The 20,237-nt window shown below is 38.3% G+C and overlaps 1 pseudogene; it reads right to left on the minus strand.

Annotated features, from left to right (window-relative positions):
- Window positions 1-206: 206 nt before the first annotated feature.
- On the minus strand, window positions 207-19,055 carry LOC145895701 (short transient receptor potential channel 4-like; annotated as a pseudogene).
- Between the last annotated feature and the right edge of the window lie 1,182 nt (window positions 19,056-20,237).

The following is a 20,237-nucleotide window of genomic DNA, read 5'->3' on the forward strand; positions in this document are numbered from 1 at the left end:
TAGCCAAAACCAAATGGATTATATATATTTTTTAATTTGTTAGGGAAAATAGTTACACACGGCGGTTACACAGGGTCAAACACGCTAGCAAATTTTTAACAAAATAATCTTGTTAAATAGAAGTTGTAGTCACACTCAAAAAAATACTTGTTTTTGGTAAATGTTTTTGATATCATATGCATTTTTACATTTAAGCGTACAATCGTCTATTTTGCAAGTCCTTTGTTGTATTTATATCTTTCCAGAATAACTTTGATGACGTAATTTCTCGATCTTTGGTGATTTTCATTTCCATCGTTGTTTACTTTATGTGCTCTCTTGGTTTTAAGGTACTTTCCCCTTATCCATTTTACCAGTTCACGAATGTTCGGAATAATGTTCATTGGTGGAGGAAGAACGTTTTCCCTTCGAATAAATCGAAGCCAAACTGCCGCCCGGTGAAGTTTCCATTCCACTTCAGCGTTGGCGCTCGTCTGTTCGTAACTTCGCGACATCATGGCAATCAACATGTTGATCAAAACAATGAGAACAACAACGTGATATACAGTCACAAGCGACCAAGCGAACCCTTCAGTTACGAAGTGTTTACCAGAAAGCGATATAAGAGACAAGTCAAGGTAGCCAAAAATTGTCCAATACAGTGACCATAGTGAACTGCCGATATCAGTAAACAGAACACTTTTGTTGCAATTCGAAGCAGTAGAATATTTGCAACACAAAGCAGTTGTCTGCCAGGATTTGTGCCATAATACCAATACAACTCACTGAGACTTAGAGCAAAAGCAACCACGACTAGTGCGAATATAAAAAGGAATTCGAGGATGTTGGTTACCATTCTGGCTAACGAAAGTTGCAGAGGACCAAGTCTACGAATTGTTCTGATCAAATTAAAAACACGAAGGCACACAACGATATAAGCCCAAGAAAGCAGAGCCTCTGAAATAAGTTTAAGTTCGTTTGGTTTCCACTCGTATCTCGGTGTTTTGCTTACATCATTGTTGTGTTGAAAAAAATCCACTGCCCTGTTTATATAAAAGAATTTGTGGATTGCAGTTAACAATATAACTGTTGAGAACAAAAAGACTGGCCCATATTGCTATTAACATTGTCATGTTTGCAAAACGTTTCGGCAAAAACTTATGCCATCATCAGTTTGAATGACGCGGTTGGTGTAGTTCCATCATTATAAGGAGCTAACCTGACCGACGTCACAGATAAGGCTCCCACGATTGGTGACGTCATTTTGTTATCGGCCACACACCAATAGAGGCGGAAAATGCGCAGTAAGCGACGTAAAACGCAAATTACACAATAAACATTAAACAGAAATAGTGGTTCAGAAGTGCCCTCCACATTAAGTTGTGGTTGTTGCTGTTGTATGAACATCGATTCCATCAGCAGGAGACGATACCTGTCTCTCGCCAGAGCAAGGATTTGTGGCTCACTAAACTCAACCTTGCGAGTTGGGTGGTCAAGTAGGTGTTTGCACACCTCCGATTTTAGCGATCGTTTGTGTTCTGCGATCCGCGTGTACATGTTTCGAGATGCACCAAGTTCTATGTTATGAGGTTACCATACCTAGGCCCTACTAACCACCGAATTCGTAGGGAACTATCATGGTTTGTCGACCGCTGTACCAACAAGTAAACTATCTTGCGTTTCATGCTTGAGACATGCAAACTTGCGCAGCAATTTCCATTTAAAGATCGCTAGAAGACCCTGCACCTCTCATCCGTGGTGTACAAGCTAACCTGTTCATGTGGACAAACCTATATCGGACAAACATATCGAAACTTGTACACGCGGATCGCTGAACACAAACGATCGCCAAAATCGGAAGTGTGCAAACACCTACTTGACCACCCGACTCACAAGGTTAGGTTTAGTGAGCCACAAATCCTTTCTCTGGCGAGAGACAGGTATCGTCTCCAGCTAATGAAGTCGCTGTTCATACAACAGCAAAAACCACAACTTAATGTGGACGGCACTTCTGCACCACTATTTTGTTTTAATGTTCAATGTGTTTTTTTAGCGTTTTATGTCGTTCAAGGCGCATTTTCCGCCTCTAGTGGTGTGTGGCCGTTAACAAAATGACGTCACCACCCGCGCGAGCCTTATCTGTGACGTCGGTCAGGTTAGCTCCTTATAATGATGGAGCTACACCAGTCGCGTCATTCAAACTGATGATGGCATAAGTTTTTGTCGAAACGTTTTTCAAACATAACAATGTTAATGACAACATGAACCAGTCTTTTTATTCTCAAAATTATGGGTAAATCCGTGATTTATGTTCCTAATATAAATGTTGTTATATTATTAAACACACGATGCGTTCGCAATAGGGAAACTTAACGGCAAAAAGGTGAGTTAAAAACTCAAAATGCACTGTTATGCAGTATATACCATTAAATTGGTGTATAGGCTGCCGGTAATTATGCCAAAAATAGGTTTATATCTTTAGTTGAGTGCAAATAGTTTGTCAGCGCTCTTCAGTCGTCGCGCATCTGTGTAAGTAAAATCTTGCCTCAATATGGCGCTGGTGCTTAGCAATGTAAGTTGTGTGATATCATTTATGTTCCACCAGTCCGAAAAGTATTTGGAAGGGCCGTGTATTTTTAATTCAACAAATTCTTGACTCCATTTTCCGATTATCCACAAGAGCATCAACCATTGAACTAGAGTAGGAGAAGATCCTAAAAATGTTTACCACGTGTTAACTAATTATAAAAGCGACAACATGGCGGAAAAGTGCGATTTCCTCAGCATACCCAGATAATCGTTTTCAACAGATCGTGTTGCGACGTTGATGACCATCAAAACAACAAAGGATAAATCCGACATAAGGTGACAAGCAAATGCCACTGCTGGTTGTTTTATAAGCTCTGTAATAGTTTTCAGAAGGATCAAGTAAAATAAATATATTTGTCCGTATCTTAACAATAATATGAACTGCTTACTTCCAATCCAAATATTTGGGACAGTCAAATAAAACAGAGATAGAATAGGAAATAGCAATCCGACGAAAAAGTTGATCAAAACCCATTTAATCATATTTCCTTGGTGCATATACTTTGCCCCCTTGTAGTTCATGTAATCGATGCATTGCTGGAAAAAAACATTTGTTTTGATTCATAAATTAAAACGCTAGGATGGAATTGGTTACAGACCTGTGTATTGCTATGAGTTACAAAATTTAATAACCGCATGTCGATCGAACGATTAAGAAGTTGCATCTTTTTGCGTGAGTGCGCATTATCACTCTGTTCACTTTGGCCATTCTGGTGACTTTCAATGTCATCAAACACTTTGACAACTTTTCCCAATTCTTCTATGGGTTTTGATGTGTCCAGGTTTGCGACTTCATATTGAAAAAGGCAGAGCAGACCTTTAGACGAGCGAATCTGTGCAAGAAGAATTTCCTTGCGGAGATAAGCACTTGTTCCGGTTACAATTTTAATATCTAAATGACGCTTTAACATTTAAATAACAACAACATTTTGAACTGCATTTAACTAGGCATCCTTATCAACTTGAGCCGCCTTATGCGCTTTAGTATCATTGCGCAACTGTTCATCCATATCCCGCGTCATCAAACGAGTTTTTTCCAAAGCGAGTAAATGCTGATTATTATGAGTTTTCAAAGAAGCCAATTCATTATTTAAACGCTCGATTTCAGAAACATAATTCTGCGCCTGGTCACGTCTTTCCTGCAAAGAATCGCTCCCACCCTCACTAGACGAACAAGACCAAAACTTTTCCTGAAAAGTTCTCAAACCGCAAAATGCTTTTCAATGTTGCGACCTATATGCCAAATGTTGTTAACTTAGCGCTGTGTATTAACAATATTAATTAACCATAAATAACGAAATCCTATTGACTAATTCATTTGAAACAAGGCCACGCGTGAGTTCTAACCGTTGTGTTTCCTTACCTGCTTTCAATTGCAAACCTGATACAAAGTTACTTTATCATTTATTAGATTATGGTAACGCGATTTTATTGAATCGAAACAGCAAGTTATGAGATCACGAGGTTAACTAATAATATATCGCGTGCGCATGGCGTGCGAGATGTACAAAAAACAAAATTCTAGCATAAATTAAGAGATGAGGTGAACAACGAATGCGCATCCCTGTTTACCGCAGTACAAGTCGAATTTGAGAGGTCGCGAACTTTCATGACGTAATTTGGTTATTTGTGATCAATGTTCATGATATGTGTAAATGTTCAATGTCCATGTTACATAAACATGTAAACGTAACAGTTGTAAAATTATTTTTACATGAAGTTGAAATTAGTTTTACGTTACAAACAAACGGAAGCTTACCTCATCTAAAAGAGCGCACATGTAACTTTCAACTTCACGTTCTAAATCGGCATAAAACTGACTGTGTGCGGGTTCCATTTCGGTATTTTTTCGTATTGTTGTTATCAAATCCATGCAGTGTTGGAATGGATCAGAGCCAAACTTCTGTGTTGGTAGCATAAAGAGTCAATTTGTCGCTGGCACATTAACTTTAAGTAAAACTACCAAAATTTTACTTGAAAAGATTTATCACTGACCTTACCTCAGCGAGTACTGTAATACAGGCTGGACATGATTTTGCTTGGCACATAATTTTTTTTTCATTTGCTGATTCCCAGAACACCCCGTCAGATGTGAACATTTCCTACGATCAAGCAAAAATCCCATGTTAAAAGACGTCTTGTAATGTTCGGATCAAACCAGTCCGAAATCAGTGCTGTTGTGTCATAAATAGGAATGTTTTGATCTCCAACATAGAATAATGACGACGGAAACGAAAAATGGTTGCATTTAACATGGTTTGGGCTAAAACGTGTTGAGAATATGGCAACCAAGCAGCCTAGAAATGCCTAAAATAAGGACAATAAATCACAAACGAGGACATGAAATGGATGAAAAGACGTTCACATTTTTAGAGACCCAAAATAAGGACAGACTTTAGAAACCAACAGACGACATTGCCAGCTTGGCTGTACTGGAGCAGAAGTGCCCATAACTTTGAGTGCCTTGTAATCTAAACAGATTTAGGACTTGCTCCTACCTCCAAGTTGTATCCATTGTCGAGGAGAAGTTTTAGAATGCTGTAATTGTTGCAATGCGCAGCAAGGACAACCGGGGTGAATCCAGGAAAATAATAATCGCTGGATGGAAGTGTAGGAGACTGAACTTGGAGGTTTGCTTCGTGTTCCAAAATTACCCTGACCCCTTGCACGAAATCTTGCTTGATGGCATGGAAAAGTGCGCAACCTAATTTTACCTGTGTTAAGCCCAAAATGTAGACACCAGTGATTGTGGTTTACACATATATGTCCAGTTCTAACCTTCATATTTAGAAGTAGTTTGCAAGCTTTGACTGATCGGTTGTTGATTGCAATTCTTAGGGCAGTCCGTCCTTCATCATCAGTACAGTTTACATTGGGAATCTCACGCATTTCAGGGCACAAGAAAGATACATTGGTCCCGTGTTGTGAGAAAATTTTGACCCTCAGACGATCTTGTGTCACAGCCGCAATGTATCGATCGTTTATGCTGAAATGTGAAGTACGCAAAGACCGAAAAGTGTAAATATTTCAAAATTACCTTCTGTCCTGAATGGATTCACGATCTTCTTCTTCTTCGCTGAAACTGTTTTCTATATCTACAAATTGGCAAATAAGCGCAGTAAAACAGTTTTGATTTTATTTGAAGGAATTGCAATTAGCGTATTTGTGATTGATGGCGATAAAGTGGTCAAATGGTGACGCCACAAAACAGTTTTTGGACCAATATTTAAATTCATGAAGTTACCCAATAGTCGGATTCGTTCCATGTTCGACTGAATATTGGCAGCAGGTGAGGTACCTGCAGGTATCAAGACCCACCTAACCAACGTTTGCCTATAACTAAGCAAACGTTGAATAGGTTGATATTAAACATCTATCAAACGGTGAGATAGATTTTCTGTTTAATTTTGATGTATTGTCCGCTTGAAACAAAACATTTTTCGTGCCTTATAACCTGCTCACGTTGTTAATAAGGCCCCAAATTTTGTTGTTTTGTATAAACATTTTCCAAGTTTCAACAAGCCAATAAAACTACTTGCCACTATGTTACATTCCAGATTATGCCTAAAGAAGCTGATTTAATCGCTTTAACGCCATCAAAGAATGGCTTAACATAGATGTTCACAAGTCATTATCAACACGACAATGCCCCAGGAACGATGCCAAAAGTGCCAAATCAAGAGAATTCAGTTCGTATACCCTTATATCATCCTAATAAACTTGTTGTTTCTATTGACAAAAATTAAAAATTTCGGTGACTAAAAAATAATCTGAATAAATAATATGCCGGAAATGAATGGGTTTACTTGTATTGACCATAACAATTTTGTTAAAGAAGGAAATTGTCCCAAAGTTGTAAACGACAATAGGCATATATTATGTAACGGGACAAAAAGGAAATGACGTTTTCTTAAGTGGATCTTTTTACCAGCAGGGACCTTATTCATATTCAGCAGAATGTGAATTTTTTTTTGTGTCGTCACAATCCTTAATCCTAACACGTCATACACTGTACTACTTTGTAAAACAAACAAGCAAACCTGAAATGGACGGTGTTCGGGGTTGGATTCTTGTCGGAGGAGAATTTGGGTAAGACATTCGACCTTGTCCGCTTTATTGGTAAAAAATAGTTTGAAATTTAAATTTGTTTTGAAAATATGTAAACACAGTACGGTAATAAATGGGTATGTATTAAAAAAACAGTATCCTGTGCGACATTGTTGATGATCAACAATATACAACGTAATGTCTGCCTTTCATTTTATATCGCGCATAACATATTAGGATTATTATTATAGCGATTAAGACAGTGTGTCTGTGGCGTTACACGACAAAAGGTTTTGGTGTCCACACATAGCTTGTTTATGCGTGGAATGTTTGGACAGTGGATTTTTTCCGGTCGCTTGGTTGTTAGTGGAGCGTATCACCTAACGCGCGTCGCAAAAACATGCCAAGCAAGCAACAAAGAAATTAGAAGTTGTGTGCCGGTAAACGAAAACCATAAAATGAAAACTTTTGTCCGTGCAATAAGAATTTTGTTTACGTTTAATAGGTTGGGTGCATAAAATCTGATACTGCCATTATCAATCATATAGCGTTATATAACGCCCATCTGTAAGATTCTTAAGCGTACTTGATAGGATAGACTGCATACATCACTACTGCTTGTTGCAATTTAAATTCGCTCCATTGCGTTTGCGTAACATGTCACTTTCTGGTCTTAATGGGACTTGACAAAAATGTTCGGGTGCGGGCAGCTTTCAAATTTTCTCTGAGAAAAGTAACGCATCACTACGTTGCCATTTATTATTTCGAATTGGAATCTTTTGTTTTGTATTATGCGCAAAACCTTGTCCCCAAAAATGGAAAATTCGCTGTCACCAAGACCACAACACAAATAATAAAAATTGCTGAAATGAGAAAGTTTAGCATGTGGGGAGGAGATTTTCTCCTTTTTTATGTCGGAGTTTACAAGCGGTCGTTCCCATTTGCAACTCTGTGAAGCTATGTAGGTAGTGGCAGCCAATAAGGCATGTCCACATTTTCTTGTAACACAATATTAATGAAACGAATAACCGCGAAATTCTTTGTTTGGTTTGTAACCACAGAATCCAGTTTTGTAGCAATGTTGCAACAACAGATCAACGGTGAATAAAGTACAACACCTATCAAAGACGACTATTTATTAGTGAACCACTCTCAAACGAACTATATTTATCCAGTAAACATGAGAATAATCGACTGTTACTGTAATATAACAACACCAATTACATCACCATCATCAACAAAAACTAGGCTCCGCAACAATAAATGCAAAATTTTTAATTTTGTTAAACTTGGTTGATAATAAAACGTTAATCTTCAATCTAATGTTACGAAAATAAAATCCACCTGAACAACACTAAGACCACAATTTGTTTTTTCTTTGTTTCAGCACTTGTGTCACAGCTGCAATGTATCGATCGTTTATGCTGCAATGCCAGGTACGCAACGACCAAAAAGTGTAAATATTTCAAAATAACCTTTCGTCCTGAATGGATTCACGATCTTCATCTTCTTCGCTCAAACTGTTTTCTATATCTACAAATTGGCAAATAAGCGCAGTAAAACGGTTTTGAATTTATTTGAAGGAATTGCAATTAGCATATTTGTGATTGGTGGCGATAAAGTGGTCAAATGGTGACGCCGCGAAACAGTTTTTGGACCAATATTTAAATTCATGAAGTTACCCAATAGTCGGATTCGTCCCGTGTTCGACTGAATATTGGCAGCAGGTGAGGTACCTGCACGTATCAAGGTCCACCTAACCAACGTTAGTCTATAACTAAGCAAACGTTGAATAGGTTGATATTAAACATCTATAAAACTGTGAGATAGATTTTCTGTTTAATTTTGATGTATTGTCCGTTTAAAACAAAATTTTTTTCCAGCCTTAAAACCTGCTCACGTTGTTAATAAGGCCCCAAATTTTGTTGTTTTGTATGAAAGATTTCCAAGTTTTAACAAGCCGATGAAACTACTTGCCACTATGTTACATCCGAGATTATGCCTAAAAAACTGATTTAATCGCTTTAACGCCATCAAAGAATGTCTCAACAGATATGTTCACAAGTCATTATCAACACGACGATGCCCCAGGAACAATGCCGCAACACGACGACTACAAAAGAGTGCCAAATCAAGAGAATTCAGTTCGTATACCCTTATATCATCCTAATAAACTTGTTGTTTCTATTGACAAAAACTTTAAATTTTGGTGATTGAAAAATTATCTGAATTTATAATATGCCGGAAATGAATGGGTTTACTTGTATAACAATTTTGTTAAAGAAGGAAATTGTCCCAAAGTTGTAAACGACAATAGGCATATATTATGTATCGCGACAAAAAGGAACTAAAGTTTTCTTATATATTAAGAAATATGGCTATAAGTGGATCTTTCTAGCAGCAGGTACCTTATTCATATTCAGCAGAATGTGAATATTTTCTGTGTCGTCACAACCCTTATTCCTAACACGTCATACACTGTACTACTTTGTGAAACAAACAAGCAAACCTGAAATGGACGGTGTTCGGGGTTGGATTCTTGTCGGAGGAGAATTTGGGTAAGACATTCGACCTTGTCCGCTTTATTGGTAAAAATAGTTTTAAATTTAAATTGTTTTTGCAAAAATGTAAACACAGTACGGTAATAAATGGGTATATATTAATAAAACAGTATCCTGTGCGACATTGTTGATGGATCAACAACATAAAACGTAATGTCTGCCTCTCATTTTATATCGCGCGAAACATATTAGGATTATTATTATTATAGCAATTGAGACAGTGTGTCTGTGGCGTTACACGACAAAAGGTTTTAGTGTCCACACAAAGCTTGTTTATGCGTAAAATGTTTGGACAGTGGATTTTTTCCGGTCACTTGGTTGTTAGTGGAGCGTATCACCTAACGCGCGTCGCGAACACATGCCAAGCAAGCAACAAAGAAATTAGAAGTTGTTTGCCGGTAAACGAAAACCATAAAATGAAAACTTTTGTCCGTGCAATGAGAATTTTGTTTATGTTTAATAGGTTGGGTGCATCTGATACTGCCATTATCAATCATATAGCGTTATATAACGCCCATCTGTAAGATTCTCAAGCTTACTTGATAGGATAGACTACGTATTACATCACAACTGCTTGTTACAATTTAAATTCGCTTCATTGCGTTTGCGTAGCAAGTCACTTTCTGGTCGTAATGGGACTTGTTCGGGTGTGGGCAGTTTACAAATTTTCTCTGAGAAAGGTTTGCATCACCACGTTACCATTTATTATTTCGGAATGGAATCGTTTGTTTTGTATTATGCGCAAGACCTTGTCCCCCAAAATGGAAAATTCACTGTCACCAAGACCACAACACAAATAATAAAAATGCTGAAATGAGAAAGTTTAGCATGTGAGGAGGAGATTTTCTCCTTTTTTTATGTCGGCGTTTACAAGCGGTCGTTCCCATTTGCAACTCTGTGAAGCTATGTAGGTAGTGGCAGCCAATAAGCCATGTCCACATTTTCTTGTAACACAATATTAATGAAACGAATAACCGCGAAATTCTTTGTTTGGTTTGTGACAACAGAATCCAGTTTTGTAGCAATGTTGCAAAAATAGATCAACGGTGAATAAAGTACAACACCTAACAAAGACGACTATTAATTGATGAACCACTCTGCAACGAACTATATTTATCCAGTAAACATGGGAATAATCGACTGTTACCGCAATATAACAACACCAATTACATTATTACCAACAAAAACTATCACCAAATTTTGACACGATAGACTATACATGTAAAAATACTCGAAAGCTCCGCAACAATCAATGTCAAAATTTTTAATTTTGTTAAACGTGGTTTATGCTAAAACGTTAATCTTCAATGTAATTTTACGGAAATAAAATCAATCTAAACAACACTAAGACCACAATTTGTTATTTTTTTCTACAGCACAACACTCCACGCATGACCGGTGATCAGTCATGCGCTTGAGGTCAAAATTTTGACTTGATGAACAACATTTTAGCAAAGCTCGTAAAGAAGAAGAGAAACATTTTTTTAACTCACTTGTCGTCCACAATGGATACATCATCTTCATTTTGGCTGGAACAACTTTCTATATCTATACCTTTGCAAAAAAGTAGCAGTAAATCGGTCTTTGAATTTATATTAGGGAGTACCAATTAGCGTTTTCGTGAGGGCTATTATGGTTGGCCATCATTGTCATAATTCGTCATATTGTACGCGTACCTTAGATAACGTGCGTGTGCCTTATTAACGAACGCGTGCTTTATTTAAAGCCTGGCCAACAGTGTCTAAATCCGAAATAAGAGCGACATCATTTGGAATTAAAGTACGCGCTGAAAAGAGGACAATTTTGAAAGAGGATAAATATTTGAAAAATACGTTTCTAGTACTTACAAATTTGTGTGCGGCCATGGTACATTTGGGCCTGTAATCAAACACTTATATTTTTAAGCAGTTGCGGTAACATTTGAGGATGCTGCTACTAGATGGATACATGAGTGATATTTGCAAAAGTGAAAGCAGAAAACAAGAGCATGTCAGTACAAGGAATTTTACCTAAGATTATGATACTATCGGCCAACTTAAAATGCGCGCACGTTACTGAGTTACGAGCATGTTACATGAGTTTGACTTATGACACGATTGTCCATGAAATGTATCCTATTAAGGGGCATGTACACTAATAGCGAACCTGCTGCTTATTAACGCGCGCGTACCTTATTATTCCTCACGATGTCGCTCTTATGCGGAATTTGACACTGCTGGCTAGGCTTCAAATAACGTACATGTTCTATAATAAGGCGCACGCACGTTATCTAACTAAGGTACGCGTACAATATGATGAATTATTACACCGATGACCAACCATAGGCCATTGGGCAACGCCTATTGACTTAGTAAAGAAAGATTCCTTGCAAAGTGATTTTAAATGGCTACCTTCTTTTTATACTTATCTGACCCCCTCTATAGTCAAATCCTAAAAAAGTCACTGATCAACGCCACAAGTTTTGACACCCTTCCAATATTTGGAAAATTGACGTACTAACGTGATTTGTAAATTAAAATAAAGTAAGTCAATGGGCGAATAGTAATAATATATAACACATTCCTAAAGACTAACCGTATTGTTGGTAGGAATGTGCCGGACCGAAACAGAATATACGAACACTTAGTATTTTTCATTATTCAACTGAATACGAATGTTGGCACCGAATCCAAATATTGTCCACAAACTTTATATTCAATGAATTTTTCTCTAATCTGCACAACCAAACTTGAAATTGCACATCGCCGTTAGAATTTGTGCACGAAAATTGAATAGTACGAAACAAACAATGGTCAATTTAGCGCACGAACAAGGACATTATATTATATCTATGTCTGAAAATTTAAAAAAGTTCGTGTGCATTTTGAACATCAATATGTGAATTCACGACTTCATTAAATATTTGGATTCGAAATCGGTCAGGGTTCGACTAAATATTGGCAGAAAGTACACGTATTCGGCAGATTCCGAATCTTTTTTGTGTCGTCACATCCCTAATTCCACGCACGTTATATACTGTGCTGTTTTGTGAAAAAAACAAACCTGAAATACGGATTGGTGCCCGTGGGGGAGATTTTGGGTAAGACATTCGGCTTTCCCGCTTTGTTTGCTAAAGTAATTTAAAATTCTCTTGCTAATCTGCAAACACAATACGGTGATCATTGGGTCAGTGTATCATAAAAACGGTATTCTGAACGACTTAGTAGACGGATAAACAGACGCGCTAGTTACAGTTAGTTTCAGGCGTTTTTCTTCGCCTAATCATGCATTTTTGTTTTTGGGTGCTTGATACTAATATTCCTAGGCTATTTCTTCTTATAGCCTTTCCTTAAAAAGGATTTACCGCTACAATCGATTTATTAAAAAACTATTAGGTAAACCAATACACTTTCAGCCAATCGTTACCAGCAGCATTGTGACATGATGACACGAAATCTGAACAATGAACAAATATTGTACATCATATACGATATATACGTGTAACTTCTATGCATTTACTGTGCATCACATAGTGATGTGCAATTGTGTGAAACTTTACACTTGGCACAATTAAATAACATCAAAAGACCTACTAAAAAAAGAAAATTATGAAAAAGATATGAAAAAATTACGACCAAACATAAAACTTTGCTTCGAGCTGCCTGCCTTGCACAAACCAACCGTATGGTCACGGTGCACATAGTACGACTCCTAGTGAACAGCGATCAAAATGGTTTCACCCTGTATCTGTGGCGTTATACGAAAAAAAAGTTTAGCGTGCACCTACAGCTTTACCGAATTTTTTTTCCGCTAGCTTGGTTTTTAGTGGACCGTGTCACCTAACGCGCGTCGCGAACACATGCCAAGCAAGCAACAAAGAAATTTGAAGTTGTGTGCCGGTAAACGAAAACCACATAACATACAAACTTTTACTTTTGTGCGTGCAATGAACATTTTGTTTATCCAATAGGTTGGGTGCATAAAATCTTATACTGCGAAAAACTATCGTGTAGCCTTATATAACGCCCACCTGCAAGAATCTCGGGTTTAATTGATGGGTTAGGATACATTTACGTCGTAATTACATTTTATTCACACGAATGATCACATGGCGACGTCAGTTACGTCACCCGATGTCGAATACGTAGTTACATCGCAACTGCTTGTTACAATTTATATTCGCTCCATTGCCTTTGCGTAGCTTTCTGGCCTAAATGGGACTTAAACAAAAATGTTCGGGTGCGGGCGGTTTACAAATTTTGTCTGAGAAAAGTAATGCATTAGTATGTTTCGCTGTCACCAAGACCACAATCCAAATACTAAAATTGCTGAAATGAGAAAGTTTAGCATGTGAAGAGGGGATTTTCTTCCTTTTTTCTGGTCGGCGTTTACAAGCGGTCGTTCCCATGTGCAACTATGTTAAGCTATGTAGGTTGTGGCAGCCAATGAGACATGCCCACATTTTCTTGCAATACAATATTTATAAAACAAAAAAACGCGAAATTCTTTGTTTGGTTTGCAGCCAAAGAAAACAAACTTTTGTGGCGATGTTACAACAATAGATCAACGGTGAATAAAGTGCAACACCAAACAAAGACGACTATTAATTGATGAACCACTCTGCAACAAACTATATCTATCTAGTAAACATGGGAATAATCGACTGTTACTTTTATACAACAATACCAATTACATCATGAACAACAAAAACTATCACCAAATTTTGACACGAAAGAATACATGCAAAAAATGCGTTAAATGCTCCGCAACATTCAATGCCGAAATTTGTGATTTTGTTAAACGTGGTTTATACTAAAACGTTAATCTTCCCTACAATGTTACAAAAATAAAATCCATCAAACCAACATTAAGACCACAAGTTGTCGTTTTTGTTGCAGCACAACACTCCACGCATGACCGGTGCTCAGTCAAGCGCTTGAATCTTTTTCTCGGCCGAAATTTTGACTTGCTGAACAATATTTTAGCCAAGCTCATAAAAAAGTTTAAAGACGACAAATAAAAATGTTAAACTTATTTGTCGTTCTGTATGAATACATTATCTTCATCTTTGCAGAAACAATTTTCTATTACAAACCTGTGTAATGCTCTGAGTTAGAAAATGTAATAACCGCATGTCGACCGAACGATAAGGAAGATGCATCTTTTTGCGTGAGTGCGCATTATCACTCTGTTCACTTTAACCATTCTAGTAAGTTTCAATGTCATCAAACTCTTTCATAAGTCTTACCAATCGCTGTATGGGTTTTGATGTGTCTAGGTTTGCGAACTCACGATGAAAAAGGCAGAGCAGACCATCAGACGAGCGATAAAACTGACTGTGTGCTGGTTCCATTTCGGTATTTTTTCGAATAATTGTTATCAAATCCATGCAATGTTGGAATGGATCAGAACCAAACTTCTGTGTCATTAGTATAAACATTCAACTTGTCGCCGGCACATTAACTTGTGGCGCCACAAAACTGTTGGCCCCCAAATTTGTGCACAAAATTTGAACAAACAATATTCAATACATACGTTCTTAAATCTACCTTTTTCTAACACCACTTGTTGTGCGTGACACAGGTGGAAACTACACGTTTGTAAAGTTACAATATGAAATAACTTTGTGTCAAACGCATTGATTGTAAAGAATACACGTTTCGCTAAAAGCATTCTCAGTTCTAAAATGAAACGGAAAACAAAAGTAAAATGCTCAAAAGAATGCTAAAAACTGGCCGAACAAATAGGCTACTGGTGGTAACCTCCAAGTCACTCTGACTAGCAATGTCTGGTGACCTACTTGCGTGGTGTAGCACCGCGGCCGCTAGCATGCGTTGCATGTGTAGATAAAAACGTTGGACGTATCACGGGATCGCAGGTAGTACCATTTTTTGTATATTAATTCATGCGTTTAAAACGTTTTGACATTTGTTTTCACAAATGACCAAATGCTCCATAGGGGGTTGTTCAAGAAACACCACAGAGTAGCATGTAGCCAAGTCAGGTCTTTGGTAAAACTTGGGTGATGTGCCTGAAAATGACGGAGTAGCGCACTCTCGTCTCCCGCTTTATCGATGTTGAATGTTCTCCTCATTTGTCTGTGCTTGTTTCACCTGGTGGTGAACTTATTCTTTGTTTGTCCTTCGTATTTTTCATGACATACACTACAAATCGTCGTATCTATTCTATAGCTTGCACAATCCAATTGGTAATGGAGCTTGATTGCACCAGATGGTGTTTCAACCTGGTGAACTTCGTCTACCATGCTGTTAAAGCCTTTGAGATGTCCGCATAGGCCACATTTCCGGCATGGTTTTGAACACCCTGGCCCTGTGTGGGAACGGGTTGCAATAGACCTGAAAGCAGTAAGCCAGCTCTGTAGTGTCCGGGGCTTTTTAAATGTCACTTTGGCGTTTGGCTCCATGCGGGGAAAGGATGTAGCCCAATATACCGATGGATCGGCAATTTTGGTTTCTTCTTGTTGGTTCTCAGGCCAAAACCTTTCCTCCCAATTTCTCGCAGTTTCAATCATTCTTTTGGTGCTTTTTGGTGGGAATTCAGACATAGCGCATTTCCTCTGTAGTCGTTTGGGGCTTGTCTGGTAATCTTCCGGCTCTCCAATGAGGGGGTGCATCATAACAGCCCCCCATGTACACTGGGTTTGAATATATGTTTGGGATGGTGTGATCTTCCATTGAATAATATTCTCCGTTCGCTTGTCGGCTACGAAACCCTTGGTTTTAAAACCCAACATCACTTGTGGACGTGAATTCTGTTCCTACAAACCAAACAAAGAATTTTGTGGTTTTTCGTTTCAATAATATTGTGTTGCAAGAAAATGTGGACAGGTTCATTAGCTGCCACAACCTACATATAACTTCACAGAGTTGCACATGGGAACGACCGCTTACTTTTCTCAGAAAAAAACTTGTAAACTGCCCGTACCCGAAATTTTTGTTAAGTCCCATTTAGGCCAGAAAGTTATTTGCTTCGCAAACGCAATGGAGCGAATTTAAATTGTAACAAGCAATTGTGATGTAACTTTGTACTCTACATGGGGTGACGCAACTGACGTCACCTTGTGATCATTCGGGTGAATAGAGGTAATTACGACGCGTCCTGACCCATCAATTACACCGGAGATTCTTGCAGGTGGACGTTAAAAAAGGCTGCACTGTAGTTTCTGGCAGTATCAGATTTTATACACCTAAACATAAATTACACCCAAGATTCTTGCAGGTGGGCGTTAAAAAAGGCTACACGATAGTTTCTGGCAGTATTAGACACTCACCGAGACTTTTCAACGGATGCTGACAGAGTATGGGATTAAAGTATACATTGGACCCCATACAACTCTCCGCAGTTTGGTGTCGCACCCCATTGTCATTGAGGTCTCGGAACCTAAAAGGAGTGGTTTATTCAATTCCATGTGGAGAGTGCGAGGGTGTCTACATCGGGGAAACCGGAAGAGCCTTGAAAACCAGAATTAAGGAGCACCGCCGCGACGTTGCATAGAAAGACGCAAATAAGACAGCGTTGGCCAAGCATGCTGCCATAGAAGGTCATCAGATCGCCTTCGACAAGGCTAAGGTTTTGGAAAAGGAGGTGGATCACACAGAGCGCCTCTTCCTAGAAGCGCTCAACATCCACAAGAACAATCACTGTGTCAATGATAGGGGACAGCGCGTTTACTTCCCGGTGCTTTATAATAATTTACTGTGACTGTTGTTTCCCGCCCATTGTTTATACATCACGTGATTTCACAAGCGGTGTCAGCGTTATCCTTTTTCGTGTAGGCACGTTTTTTTGGCGTTAGCTGTGTGCTCTAGCTGTATCATTACCCTGGGGAATCCTTGTTGGATAACAGGCGAAACGTCGGAATAAAGTTAGGCAACAGGAACATTATGTTTGTGAAATTAAGAGATTCATACGGATCAAAAGCTTTAGGTCTTGCCAAAAGAATAATACGTCTCCATTTTGTCGTCGGATACATTTGCACTTCAACCATTCGTGTTTAAGGGAGCGAAAATTGCCGCCAAGTTTAAGATTCAGGTCTCCCATTACGTCTCAGAAAGGAAGAGACATAATGCAGTAGAGCAGGAGTAAGATATACGGCAGTGTTATATTTTGTACTACGCCCCAGTCCGGGTCAGTGCACCCCTGTAGTGTTCCTCTGTCTAGTTCTGTACTAAAGGCTAGACATAACACCAGATGTAAGTTTGATACTTCGTTATTGCTCGTTCGAATAGAATCCCTAGCATGTGGTTATCCGGTCACGTGACGTATTCTTTACATAGAGATCATGTTACACTCGATAGTTTGTAAACAGTACATTCCTCCCCAAGTTATAGATGGTAAATCACAAGTTCAAGGTTATTTAACATAATACACAATGGCGGTTGGCTTCAAAGTAACACAATGGCATGGTTCAATATATGAAGATACTGGGAGGTATTCGGACAAGAAATTGGCAGGATAACACAGGTACTTTGGCAATCGTACACTGGCTTCTTATGAAAGTATAAAAGGATGTTTGAAGTACGTATTGTGAAGAATGGCAATATACAGCATAGGTAATGAAGTACTGCAATATACAAGCGAATGAATCATGCACAATAGCATTTACATGCAAGTACCATCTCTCAGATATTGAGGGAGTCTACAATTTCGAGAAGGATAGCGAGGAACTGGGTCGCAACAAAATCATGTGCACTGTGTCCTTCACAAGTTGTTGTGTTATCATGGTCATATGTATAATATGGGTGATCATGATCTGTACGTACATGTTTTCATCATCTGTATGTACTGTTTTGTGTTTGTTTTGTACTGTGATCATTGTGCCTTTTATGTGTGTAACAGTGAATGGTGTTGGGTTGTCAGGAAGCATTAATTTGCCTTCTTTTTTTTCTTTCAAAAGAACCTTATCGCCAATTTGAAAATGTGATTCTTTTACATGTGAATGGTTGTCAGCATATTTCTACATTTTCAGTTTTGCTTTCTCATCTCTGTCACAAAGTTGTGTGTCTTGTTTCATGTCATCAACATGAGGAATAGTGATTTTTAGGAGTTCTGCAGGGCTCACTTGTGTAGGAAAATGAGGTGTAGCTCTGCAGTTTCTCAGAAGTTGCTGTAGATTACTTTTCCACAAGTTAGTTTCAGCATTCATGATTCTTACGGCTTTGTTGAGAGTTTTCATAAATCTTTCTGCTTCAGCATTTGCCTTTGGCCAATGTAGAGTGATTTTGCGATGAGTAAATCCAAGTTATTTTGCAAAATTCTTGAATTTATAGCTGGTAAATGGTGGACCATTGTCTGTTTTTAGGATGTCTGGTATTCCAAAACATGAAAATGTCTTTTCCATACTGGAATGACTGAGGTTGCTTTTGTTGACTTGATTACTTCAACAATTGGATATCTGGAATATTCATCAATTAATACAAAAAGATATTCTCCTGATGGAAATGGACCAGAAAAATCTAGACTGAGTTCTTTCCATGGACTTTTTGGCAGTTCTGACATTTGCACATAGTTGTTGGTAACTGTAGCAGCTTGACAGTATATACAACCTTTGACTGTTTCTACCACTGTTTTGTCAATTCCAGGGAACCATATGTGTTCTCAGAGGAGTTTCTTGGTTTTGACAATTCCTTGGTGTCCTTCATGTGCCAATTTAATGACTTTCTTTTGTAACATTTTTGGAATAACTATTTTTGTAACTTTTAGAAGGAGATCATCCTCTGTTACTACCAGTTCATTTCTGATCAACAAAAATGGTTTTAGGTTTGGATCATCCAAATTTGCTTTCCATTTGTTGTTTATTGTTAATTCAATAACTTTCTGAAGTACCTCATCTTTTTGCAAGGCTTCTTGTATGTCAGCTTTTGTCATTGCTGTTGGCATAGCGGATGTTGCAATGAAATTTATGTTTAATTCAGTATCATTTGTTTCTTTGACAGAATGGAAACTAGAGTGCATTAGGAAATGAGCTGTCGAAACAGTTTTTGTTTAAGTCTAGCTGTTTTTCGAATATTAAACCACGTATTTGATACCGTGGCGCATGATGCGTGCAGTAAGCGCGTTGTTCGTGACCTCTGTTCAAAGAGGTTGCCCGACTGTCATTTGTTGTGTTTACCTTCAAATAACTTGAAATTTTCAACAAGTTAACTAGAGTGCATATGCAGTTGAACTGTCGACACAGTTTTTGTTTATGACCAGTGGTTTTTCAACTATTACATCACGTAATTAATATCGTGGCACATGTTGCGCGCAGTAGGCGCGTTGGTCGTGCCCTCTGTAAAAAGTTGTTGCACGACTGTCATTTGCTGTGTTTGCCTTTAAACGACTTGAAATTTTCAACAAGTTAACTAGAGTGCACATGGAAATCAGCTGTCGAAACAGTTTTTGTTTAAGTCTAGCTGTTTTTCGAATATGACGCATTTTGCGTGCAGTAGGCGCGTTGGTCGTGCCCTCTGTAAAAAGTGGTTGCACGACTGTCATTTGCTGTGTTTGCCTTCGAACGACTTGAAATTTTCAACAAGTTAACTAGAGTACATATGCAGTTGAGCTGTCAAAACAGTTTTTGTTTAAGTTTAGTCATTTTTCGAATATTAAACCACGTATTTAATACCGTGGCGCATAATGCCTGCAGTAAGCGCGTTGTTTGTACCCTCTGTAAAAAGTGGTTGCACGACTGTCATTTACTGTGTTTGCCTTCAAGTGAGTTGAAATTTTCAACAAGTTAACTGGAGTGCATATGCAGTTGAGCTATCAAAACAGTTTTTGTTTAAATCTAGCCGTTTTTACAAATATGACGCATTATGCACGCAGTAGGCGCGTTGGTCGTGACCTCTGTAAAAAGTGGTTGCACGACTGTCATTTACTGTGTTTGCCTTCAAGTGAGTTGAAATTTTCAACAAGTTAACTAGAGTGCATGTGGAGATAAGCTGTCAAAACAGTTTTTTTTTAAATCTAGCCGTTTTTTCAGATATGACGCATTATGCACGCAGTAGGCGCGTTGGTCGTGACCTCTGTACAAAATCGTTGCACGACTGTCATTTGCTGTGTTTGCCTTCAAATAACTTG

The sequence above is a fragment of the Ascidia mentula genome, chromosome 3, assembly GCF_947561715.1.
Source record: "Ascidia mentula chromosome 3, kaAscMent1.1, whole genome shotgun sequence".
In the NCBI taxonomy this organism is placed as follows: Eukaryota; Metazoa; Chordata; class Ascidiacea; order Phlebobranchia; family Ascidiidae; genus Ascidia; species Ascidia mentula.